The sequence below is a fragment of the Branchiostoma lanceolatum genome, chromosome 7, assembly GCF_035083965.1.
Source record: "Branchiostoma lanceolatum isolate klBraLanc5 chromosome 7, klBraLanc5.hap2, whole genome shotgun sequence".
In the NCBI taxonomy this organism is placed as follows: domain Eukaryota; kingdom Metazoa; phylum Chordata; class Leptocardii; order Amphioxiformes; family Branchiostomatidae; genus Branchiostoma; species Branchiostoma lanceolatum.
Window position 1 is genome coordinate 6,343,331 of NC_089728.1, and position 12,046 is coordinate 6,355,376.

The 12,046-nt window shown below is 38.8% G+C and overlaps 1 long non-coding RNA gene across 1 annotated transcript in view; it reads left to right on the forward strand.

Annotated features, from left to right (window-relative positions):
- Positions 1-12,046, forward strand: part of LOC136438867 (uncharacterized) — a 29,269-nt gene that overhangs the window by 2,103 nt on the left and 15,120 nt on the right. Inside the window, exon 2 of the long non-coding RNA XR_010756473.1 lies at positions 146-210. This is a non-coding gene — a long non-coding RNA (uncharacterized lncRNA). The remainder of the gene's footprint in view (positions 1-145; positions 211-12,046) is intronic.

The following is a 12,046-nucleotide window of genomic DNA, read 5'->3' on the forward strand; positions in this document are numbered from 1 at the left end:
ATAGATCGATACTTTGGGACATTTCAGTGATTCTTATATGATAAATGTAGAGAATCATTAAGAAATCATGAAGAAAAGCAGAGCTTGAAAGAAGTACACACCACTATATGGCAGAAATTTAGTTCTAATTTTTTTTTCTCTTCAGACTTCAGTTCTTCAGAGGTTGAGAGACGTACGCCACTCCCTGACAGAAATTTTCCTTCCTCAGAGGTGAGTTTGACATGAGCTTACTCCATACAGAACATCCATTTCCCCCTTTTAACAGCAGCAATAGTCACCTGAAATTATAAGCAAAAACATGGAACTTTTTTTTTGGCGCATGGAAGCTACAGACCAATTAGCCTCAATTTGTATTAAGCCAGTTCCCGGTAATTTTGGCCCCACATTTGATCATACCCGCTCAAGAAAACTGGAGAAACTGATCTTCAATGAGTTTGTTTTTCCTAACTACAGCTCTCTTCTAAAAAAACTTACCTCAGTGGTTGTGTAATGGTGATTTTCTCTAGGCTCTTGGCTAGCGTTTTATCCAAACCCCAGTGTGTGTCGACCTTTGATCTTGAAGGATTACAGAATGGTAGTGCTGGACACTCGCAGGCTCGGAGTCACGCTAATGGAGATGCATTTCTGCCCAGATTACTGGCACCCCTAATCCGTCCATGATACCTGTCAGTCATAAGTAAAGTATGGAAGTTGCAGGGCTCAAAATACTGGGTGCATTTGAATTTTTGTTCACCCAACATCAGAGTTTTGTACCTAATTTGGGACATTGAGTACACCTGTGTATTTGTGTATGGTTATGTATGTATAGATATTATACAAGTCATAAATACAGTATATTTTTGACATTCAAGTGCCACTAAAAATAGTGAAACCTTTCTTGTACTACTTATTTCAAAGTTTGAAGTTATCTATAGAATTTCAGACTCTTTAAAGAGAGGCAGTAAGATTTTTAGACTCAGGTTTGCACCCGATATCTTTTCTGTGTACCTAAATTTTCAGGTTTAGGTGCACCAGTGCGCCTACTCCTGAAAAAGAATTGCAAGCCCTGGTAGTTGCTTGGGGAAAGTGCATTCTCTTGGTCTCCATACGGTGCAGTTTGCACTGAACATCACGACATATCACTCAGTGAAAATGACAGGAGAGGTTTGTTCCATCTTGGAGAATCCATGTCTATTTGGAGGGAGAAAATAAGCGGCTGACACTGGCTGATGGAGAAAAGGTTATAAAGGGGTGGATCTATTTGCTGCTTTTGCAATTGCTACATATATGGTATTGCCAAAACTTTTACAGTATGTGTTACGAATCTTTGTAAAATTTTGTAAAATTTGTTGAAGGGATTTCCAATATTTTGTTTTCTACATTTCTTTGCATCATCACAATCTATTCATCATATTAAGTACGTATGGGAGTTGATTCGGTAGGGAATGTCCATTCGTTGGTCTCCATATGGTGGGGTTTGTGGCAAACGCTTCAACATATCACTCAGTGAAAATTACAGTGCATGTGTTAGGGATCTTGTGTAAAATTTGTTAAAGGGATTTCCAACATTTTGTCTTGAAGTTCCTTCCTTTGCATCACCACAATCTGCCAATCATAAGTACATATGGGAGTTGATGATTCAGTAGGGAAGTGCATTCTTTCGGCCTCCATATGGCACGCCTTTCGGCAAACACTTCGACGTATCACTCAGTGGAAATGACAGGACAGCTCTGTTCCGTCTTGGCGGATCCGTGTCCATTTGGAGGCAGGAAATCAGCGGCTGACCTCTGCTTCTCCACCTGTCCGCGGGAGGCAGGCCGGAGGATCGTCTCTCCGTGACCGGGGGATGAGAGGGAGCATTAGGGCCAAACGGTCGCCACGGCAACCGCCTGATCCTGTTTTTAACCAAATGGGAGGCTATTTGGGGCCCTTTTGATCCCCGTGCGGGCGAAATGGATGGGGAGAGGCGAGAGATAGCACGGTCCACCATGCACTTAGGATTTTCCATCGCCGGCGGATCAATAAGGCCGCCGTGGCTTGTTATTTCCCGGTCCGGAGTCTGACCTTCTCCAGGTTGCCATGGCGACGGCCTTTGTGGGCAGGGCGATAGGAGAAGTGTACAGCGGGGCATCATCTCTGTTTATGTCCAGTTATGCACACTGAATGAGGAATCGCTGAGGCAGCTTTTTCTTTCTTCAGTTATTAGCGTGCTTTAGAAACATGGAAACTGCATTTTCTGAAGAGATGATTAAGACCAGGCAAAATGAAATTCAGATGCTATTTTCACTCTGAATTTTCTGTTCTATCTACCTTAGATTGTAAACGATATTTGCTAGAAAGGACATTAGGACTGAGGCAGCTGTTTTGTTTTCTTTCTTCACTCCTTAGTGCTTTAGAAATGCAGAAATTGCATTTTCTGATCATGAAAAAATGATAGAAACTGAGTCATGTATGATTTATTCATAACGGGCCTTTAAATTTTGTATCTTATCATCCTTAGACAGTTCCTTCTGTACAATATGTCAGAAAGAATATTAGACGGTCCAAAGTCAACATTTCATCTTTTATTTCATCGCTCTGAATTTTCTATTCTGTCTCAGACAGCTTAGTAAACAATATTTGCTAGAAAGAATATTAGGTGATATGTCTACATCTAGTGCTTTCAACAGCACTAAGAATTGGAAAGGCAGCTTTTTATCTTTTCACTTGTTACATGTAGTTGCTTTAGAATGATATAAACAGGCATTCATATAATACATAATACTTTTCCATCTAAATGTTCTACTTTATCTACCTTACTTAGACAGTTTTCAATACATGTATTTGCTACAAAGGATATATATTAGGTAGTGCTTTAGAATGATAGAATCTTAACCATATATCGAAACACCTTTCACTCTGAAAATTCTATTTTATCTACCTTAGACAGCATACAATACTAATGCTAGAAAGGATATTAGGTAGTGCTTTAGAATGATAGAAACTGAGCGATATAATTTACTCAAACACCTTTTGTTAAAAATGTTCTATTTTATCTGCTGCAGACAGCTTACAATATATTTGCTAGAAAGGATTTTGGGTAGTGCTTTAGAAGGATAGAAACTTGAGCAATGTGATTCACTCTAAACATTCAATTTTATCTACCTTAGACGGTTACAATATTTGCTAGAAAGGATATAAAGGTGATACCTCGATATATAATGCCTCAAACAACCTGTCTGAGTGAGTTCAAAGGTCATTGCACATTATGGCCAAGGGGCTCCAGGGCCCTGCCACAATATTTGCGGGGCTCTATCCTATTGCATCTTCCTTATAAAGGTTATGTCTGACCAGGGCTGTCTCCAGGACCCGTGCCGGGAAGGAAATTTGCTTGTTGGGATGGACAAAAAATTTACCTTGTCCGTCCAAAAAATCTGAACTTGACATAAAATTGATGAAAGTGTACTTTTGTAAGCTTAGATCTGAAATGCCACATTCAACAATGAAAATTAACAACACAGGCTCCCAAGGAATGAGTGGGATGGAGAAATATCTAAAACCGGAGACGGCCCTGCATCTGACAGTCACCTTGATTTTTGTTCAGACTCCCATTTTTGCTGAAGGATTCAGATGCTTCTGTATCTTTTCTTTTATAATCATAAGACCACACCAGTTCATTTCAATGGTTATCATACATTTTTGAGTTAAAATTTAGCTAGTGGTCAAGGTCAAAAGAGAAACCTGGGAGGAAAACTTGCATCTTGCTACATGCATGCATATTCACTCCCTAAAACTGCGTACTAAGTCCTCAGATTCTGTGTTAAACTTAAAATCAATTTAGCATTATTGTATAAAATCCAAGAAGAACAACCAAAATTGGTGTGGTCTGAAAAAAATTAATGGTAACCGTTGTATTTCAAATTATCTGCAAACAGCTTAAGTTGATAAATGTGACATTTCCTTATGATATGGATGTTTTTTTCACTTCCTATCAATCAAATGGTCAGTGGGTGGTGTTTAGGGACTGCTGGGTTTATTACTGGTCAGTTCCCATCACTGACCAATGTGAAATTACTGTAAATGCCTTTTAAGTTTGCGGTGACTTAATTTTGGGGAAGGGTGAAAATGGAGTGTTCATGGTGCTTTTTAGTTCGCCGTTGAAACAAGGTGGTAGGCGGGTAGAAAATAGAACAAGCATTTTTGCTGCCGTTCTAAGTTTGCGGCGAAGAAGTTATTGTAAAAGTGTGAACAGAAAACCACTGCAAATCTGAACGTATTTACAGTGTCAGTGGATGTGGCAGAAAAGGTTACGAAAGGGTGGATCTTACGGCTGCAAATGCGAGATGTGTTTATACCGCTTTAGTCAGGCTTTAATCATATGAAAGGTTTAAACGCTCCAGAAGACCTGTACTCAAACACTGTATTGCTGTTATTTCTATGTTATGATGTTGACTTAGTCTGTCTAGTCATTTGCTGTTAGCCTGAGATATATATTAAGTTGTAATTATTTGTCTCTTTTGTTATCTCTGACCGTCATTTGTATTTTCTGTATTTTATGAGCAGAAGACCATCATAAGCAGATATGCTTGTTATCTAATATGTGAATAAAATAAAATAAACAACAGGAGCTAAGTTGACTCATAGTAACATCAACCTTGTCTTGAATTTTTGTCTTATTTTTGTTTCCTATTGGACTGTCTAAAATTTGTCTTTACTTACATATCAATTCATAGTTATTATCTTATAACCGAGCTATCATATTGTCTTACATGTACTTCTGAGTCAGGGGATATTGTGTCGTTACTTGAGCTGATAAATTAGCAGTATCAGAGAGAGTAATGTATCCTAGCGTAAATCTGTTCATGCATTTTCTTGTTCACTTAAAGCTTCAAATGATTTCTATTTTCATTGTAATTAGATTTTTCCCGTTTGATACGATCTGTAATAATTCTGTTTCTGTGTGTTTGATTTGACGTTTCCATAAGTCTAGTGATATTTCTGCTTTTCTGCCATTTTTTAAAGAATTCCACCACATTTTATGTGCTTAATGCTGTAACGTTACATTCTCTCCTTGGCTTGGTTGTGCTTGAGTGTTCGGATGAACAATCACACGCTGTCAGTCTCATTTCACATGGAAATGCGACTTTCATTTGTCTGTCTCTAACAGCATTTCAACCCGTGGATGGGCTTTCAAATTAATGGGTCGCCGTTCCCTGCCAAATAAAGCTACTGCAAAGGTCTTTCCGCATGAAACAGTGTTCTCAAAAAGCCATTTCCGATTTGTTAGCATCTGTTTTCATTAGGCTGGTGGTGATAGCTATACTTTCTCGGGTATAGATGTCCTTAGTCTTTTGTAAAGAGAGTTGCCAATTTAAGGGTACCATGCATGCTTGGATCCTGATGGTTCAAAATTGAACAAGCTTTTAACGCTGCGTTGGTTTAGATTGGTAGCCGTTATGAAGGTTAGATGCTTTTCGGGGAAAGCCTGATGGGTTTCACTTTATCTAATTCTTTTCGGATGCGAAAAAGATGCCCGCCACTCTCCGAATGATTACCTGGCGGAGGGAAACTGACAGCACGGAAAATGCGACCAAATAAATGATGTGTCGAAATTGTATATTTCGCTTCTATTTTTGCACTCTAGTCCTACATAACATACAAAGTGACAGGATAGAACGGTAAGCGAAACCGACAAGGTATACGAAGGCTGTCAAATTACCCACAGTTTATCATTACTCAGTTGTAAAAATAGATATGTCTACAGGTAGACCTCATTCAGATTTTATAGATTTACAGGAGGCGTGTGTTGAGCTTGATATTTTTCATTCCGGCTTCATTTAGGTTGATCTTAGGGAACAGCCAAACCTTTGTTGGTTGTCTCTGTGACAGTGGGATGTCGGAAAGTTGTTTTTATGAATTAAGAGTCTTTATGTTATCATAAGTTCTATGGGATGGAATGAATTGTAGGTTATGGTTTTATGACTGTACATATTTAGGAGTCAACAAATTTGTTATATTATGTTGCTGTTTGCATTTATGTATATCTGTTTTCTGAAACACACACTCCACATGCAAATATTTTTCTTTTCCACAGTGACCTACTCCAATCTAACTCTTAAGTGCCATTAGCCCCCAAATTGGCACACTCAGGCTTTTCGGGATTTAACTTAATCAACACATTTTGTGAAACAACTGTTTTGCAATAGCATTTGGTCTTAGCACCTTCAATGATACATGTCTTGCAAATGCATTACCTGCATTGTTTTTGGTCTGTCTGTGTATTAGTGTTAATTTCCACTTAAAGTCAAACCAATACAAGTGCATGACCACCTCTACACAAATGATCATTTGGACAGATGACATGACCCACATCCTTAGATAGCTTTTTTTCACAAAAGTGCAGTTAAAGAATCTGATGAACACAGCAACTACTCTCCAAGCAGAGCTAGGGTTTCGGCTGGTTTTTAACGTGTTTTTAGGCGTTTTTGTCATGCCTTCTTACTCTCCAAGCAGAGCTAGGGTTTCGGCTGGTTTTTAACGTGTTTTTAGGCGTTTTTGTCATGCCTTCTTACTCTCCAAGCAGAGCTAGGGTTTCGGCTGGTTTTTAACGTGTTTTTAGGCGTTTTTGTCATGCCTTCTACTTTGTCATCGTTTTTGATCAAGGGTTGCGACACAACAAAAACGATGACAGAGTAGAAGGCATGACAAAAACGCCTAAAAACACGTTAAAAATCAGCCGAAACCCTAGCTCTGCTTGGAGAGTACACAGCAACAGTATGCTTTGAGTTTGCCTTAAAATGGATTCCCTGACATCTGATGGTTTCTACCGTCAGTTTGGGCAAAGTGGCTTTTAGAGAGGGGCACCATATCCATGTTTTCCAAGGGCTCGAAACACCGGGTGCATTATGCACTTAAAGTGCACCCAACATTGGAGCTGTGCACCTAATTTTTGACCGTGGGTGCACCCAGACTTGTGTAGGGTTACGTAGCTTAAGGTACTATAATTGTACATTAGTACTGTATACAGGATATTTTTGACGGAACAAAAATTACAAAACCTTTGTTGTATATATATACTACTTGATTTTGGAGTTAGGTGTAGAATTTCAGATTCAAGTTCAGTTCAAGAAAAGCAGTAATGTTTTGCTGACATTTTACTTTATGTCATGTGCACCCAAGTTTATTATTCTGTGCACCTAGATTTTTAGGTTAGATGAACCAGCGTATACCTACAGTCAAACCTGCCTTTAGCGGTCACTCAAGGGACTGGCCAAAATCGACCGCTATGGACAGGTGGCCGCTCTATAGAAACGGTTGTTTGATTACGAGCAATAAGTGGCACATGTTTTCTGTACCCACTGAGAAACATTTATTCACATACATATACATGTACAGTCAAACTTGGTCTACCGACCACTTCCACAAGACGACCATCGGCTCAAGATGACTGCTTTCGGTAGGTCCGGATTTTTCCACAAGCAAATTTAAGTCCAAGTCGATCCATCGATCCGCCCCTAATCCGGAGCACATGCGACCAAAATGTTGCAAAAGACAATCGTGTCATTTTCAATTGCGCGGCGACATCATTTATCAGCAAATAATTGCGGTATTTCACGGTAAAATCAGCCTGTTTGGGTCGGATTCCTTGCCGGGAGAAAAAACAACAGCTGCAAGATGGCGCCTGTGAGGTCATAGGAATAGTCTACTGTAATGTGGGTGCAGCTGCATGTGTGAGTTATGATTTCACTCTACATTAAATAATACAAAATGTAAAATTATTTCGTCAAAGAAGTTCTTTGAAAAAAGATAACAGAATATTCAAAGAATGGATGACTTTATAACCTTTTTTTAAAGGATAAAAGGCGTCTGTCTCTTTTTGATAAACTGCTCCCCCATGGTACTACTAGTGAAGTAACCCGAGTAAGCAAAGCGTCCCGCTAGGACCTCGCACAAATAGGCTCTTTTCGTCTGGAAATATCTGGTGTCTTAGCGGTTTTGGAAATTCAAAACCAACACCAGGAGCAAAATAAAACCATGTACAACATTTTCATGGGTAACACTGCAGCTATAATGACATTTTTTCTGCGGGGATTTGAAAGAAGGCTCCCGAATCTTGCGGCGACCATGCGCCGTGACCGTTATCGGCAGTGTTTCCAGACCCGCGGGACCGAAAATCGAGTGGCCGCGACCTCGTTGGACAGGTGACCGCTTTAGCCTAATTCTTAATGCTTATGTCAATGGGAAAAATCCAAGGGACCGACAAAAAGTGACCACTATGGGCAGGTGGCCGCTATGCAAAGGTGACCGCTAATACAGGTTTGACTGTATTCCCAAAATGACTTTGGAGTCCTGATTTCCTGTAGTCTTTATAAAAAGGAAAGGACAACAAGATAACATGCTATTCCCTCAAACCTTAGCAAATCTATGGCAAACCATTTCAACAGTGTTATGATATGGGCCTCTGTGCCTGAAATAAAAGATAGGTAAAAATAGATAAATAACCATCTGTTACAAAATGAATTTCGAGCCCTGCTTCTTGTAATCTTTGTAAAAAGAGTTGTCCGTAAATGTTCAATAAATGCAATTTGGCCGTTACAATTTCCCCACTGGCCTACATTCCCCGCTGCGATTTTACGCGCGGACGTTTTAAGACGGAATTGGTAAATTGGAAGAGTGGGGGTGACAAAGTAGCCAGCCATCACAGTCCAATCAAATCGTGACGGTCAGATTTCTAACAGTCTCTCTTGCGTTGAGTTACAGCCTGTGTGATCACTGTTGAGCTGGGGTTGAAAATCAATTTGTGGTGTGAAATTCTGTCCCTTGCTGGGAGAGAATGCAAGATCTTGAACCAGCCTGTTTAGAAATGCGATATCTGAACATAGGGACTTAAATGTTGAAAAGGTGGTTTGTATTGGTTATAAGATTTGGTACAGCAGTCTCAGATTCTTTAGGAAATGTCACAATGACAGTCAGTGATGTTTCAAGTTTATACAGTGTCTGTCTTTTTGGTATTATATTGTGGTGAATTTTTTATGATTTCATTTCCACATTTTATTACTTCACCCTTAAGGGAATGAAACCTTGCTTTTAGTCTTGTCTGTTTATGTTTTTGTCTGTATGTTTGTTTGTGCCTGTCTTTGTGTTTGTGCCTGTGTGTCTGTGTGTGTGTGTGTGTGTGTGTGTGTGTGCTTCTGCAAATTAAAATATACATGATGCAGCGTTGTCACACATCCATGTATTTTTGTCTGTGGGACTGGAAGGATCGTACTTGGATGGGAAGTGGGTGAAGTCTGCCATCTCTGATTTCCTTATTCATATCAAGGACTCCCCCCATGTAACATGATACAAAGAAATCCAATGCTTCTTGCAAGGTTTTATTGAATTCTAAGAGAGCCAGTAAAACGGAAAGATGCCCCCGACCCTCTTAGTTGACTTTTAGTGATGATCTCTTGTCCCCTTGATACATGGTATGGTCCTCCTTGGCATGTCACGTCTTATTGTGTTTCATGCTTAAGATTCCAGTCATAAGACGTTGCATCGAAGCTGTATCTACATTACTGTTGCTAAGAGAAAGTACCAAATATATATAATATTATGGGTGAAGAAATTCAATAGAGGTTTACAGTATGTACTGTAAAAGTTGGAAATGTTCGCTGTTGTTTTATTTTTGCGGTGACCTCTCCATAGCGAAATCATGACACTTTGCATTTTCGCTATATTACTCCTGCACTACAGAATTGTTTCAAATGCAAACTTGAAACATTGCAAGAAGCTCCTTACCCATCTACCTTGAAATTAAATCCCCGCAAATAATAAAGGAATTTACAGCAAATGTGGGTCACACCAGTTTATGTCATTGGATCTTGGACATTCTAGAAGACAAATTTAGCAAGAGATTGTGATGAAAACATCACACTGGGTGAAAAACTTGCAACTTACTGTATTTGACCCATGAAACTGTATGCCAAGGTTCAGGCTTCCCCTTCAGACATTTTCCATGTTGTTTATATTCCACGTCAAAACATTGATTTGTTCTTTCTAATCTAGGCCACACCAATTCAATTTGTTGCTTCTCAGATTTTTTTCAGAAAAAAAAAATTGGAGCAACAGGGCGAAAAAAAAAGATTGTTTGCAAATAGTCTGGGGTGAAGATAAGGGTTTACATAACATAAAGAATAAGGGGATTATTCAATGACAATCGTGATTCGTGACCCAATTTTTTTTCAAAATGGGAAAAACTGGACAGGCCATTCCAAGAAGCAACAAATGAAATTGGTGTGGCCCTAAGAACCAATAAGTAAATTTGTTGTGGTCTTAGGAATGTACTTCCAACTGCTCCTACGATACACAGTTGGTTGGATGCACGGATCATGCACCTGTTCTAAATTTGTGTCAAATTGACATCAAATGACAAGAGCACTCACATTGTTTGCATAACACATTTTTCTTAAATTGAATTTTTTTTTTACAAATTTTCTATTACAACATCAATGCATCCCACTATACAAGTAACTATTTTTATATGAAGTAGGCTATTATGTTGTTCTTAGTTGTACTAAATGCCAACTTAGTACGGTCATAAAAGGGCATAAAAGGGATGATGGAGCATAACATAAAAGATAATTTACACGGTGCTTCACTGTAAATTACAATGTAAACATTTGTGATACATTAATGTATAATGTGTAGCATGTTTCATGTGGTAATATTGTGTATAGGGAACACCATCATTTTTATTATAGCATCCATGTAGATTTCCAGGATATAACTCATGGCTTTTTCTGTCAAAATAGAAGATGGCACGTTTAGTATGATTTATCTAGAGCTTGATATACTTACATTGCATGTTTGTCAGGTGAAACGTTGTTATTTTTCATGCTTACTTCACAAAGCATAAGATTAATACAGAGAATTGCATATTCAGCTGTTAGGGACATGAATGTTTCGTCTATTAGATGTGAATTTTGTATACAGACTGTGCCAAATCTCATTGTTCTTGTGTTCTTATTTCATTTTTCTAGAATGAAAGAAAAGACCTAAAAGTCCCCAAGTCATAGACTTTTGTCTGTAACATTCGAAGAATATTCTAGTATTGTTCTTTCAATTCTAAAAGCATAGTAGAATAAGTGATATTATAGGGATATTTCTTTAAAATAAAAGTGCAAAGGCTTCTACAAAAATGATGAATTATGTGCCCTTGTCCTGTTGGCAGTATAAATCAAAATGTTGCTCAGTGGCTAATAAAACGCCAACTTTATCCTTTGAAAGATAAGGCCGCTCCACAAAACTGATAAGATTATTCCTGATTTGAGGTATAAATATTTAGTAACACAGTACAATGATTTGTCCTAAGCTACCATGCTCGTAAACATGTTGAAAATATTATTCATTGGTACATACCCGGAAATGTTTTTGTTTTTTTATGTATCATAGAATCCTGCCCTCCCCAAAAAATTGTTGGACTTTCACAAAAAGGAATCGGGTAGAAACGTTATGTGGTGTTCCGACACTGCATTTCATAGTATCAATAACACATTAAAGATTGCATCTATTTATCCTAAAACATACCAGGATCACAAGCCACAGCCCTGAAATTAGCTTTCTGTTTTCGTTTTCTCAAATTCAAGGCAATTTCTGTCCTCCACCGATCCTAATCTTCGCCCGGACATCTTTTGAAGCCAGGCCGACATCTGATTTCAGATGCCCTGGGTGGTGGCATGCTGTCACTCATGTCAAATTCAAGGCCTGACCAAAGGGAAAGATTAATATGCTCAGAAACAGTCCGGGCTTCTCAAGTTCCCAGTCCAAATCACACTGGGGGTATCCCTCTCACCTTATCAATTTGAAAGCGCTGGATGTTGAGGGCAGGGGTTAGAAAAAGGGGTCCAGTTCATGCACTGTGGCAAGAAGATACTGACAAGGTTATAAGGCCAGAGGACAGGATGGAAGGAAAGATGTCAGGTCGTGTGCTCTGATGTTTTCTTTTATTATATACCCCAGACCCTTATCAATTCTTTGTGGTGGTGGTGTGTGGGTTTTCTGAAGAAATGGAAGGATACATCTTGTCTATTAATAAAGAAAAAAATCT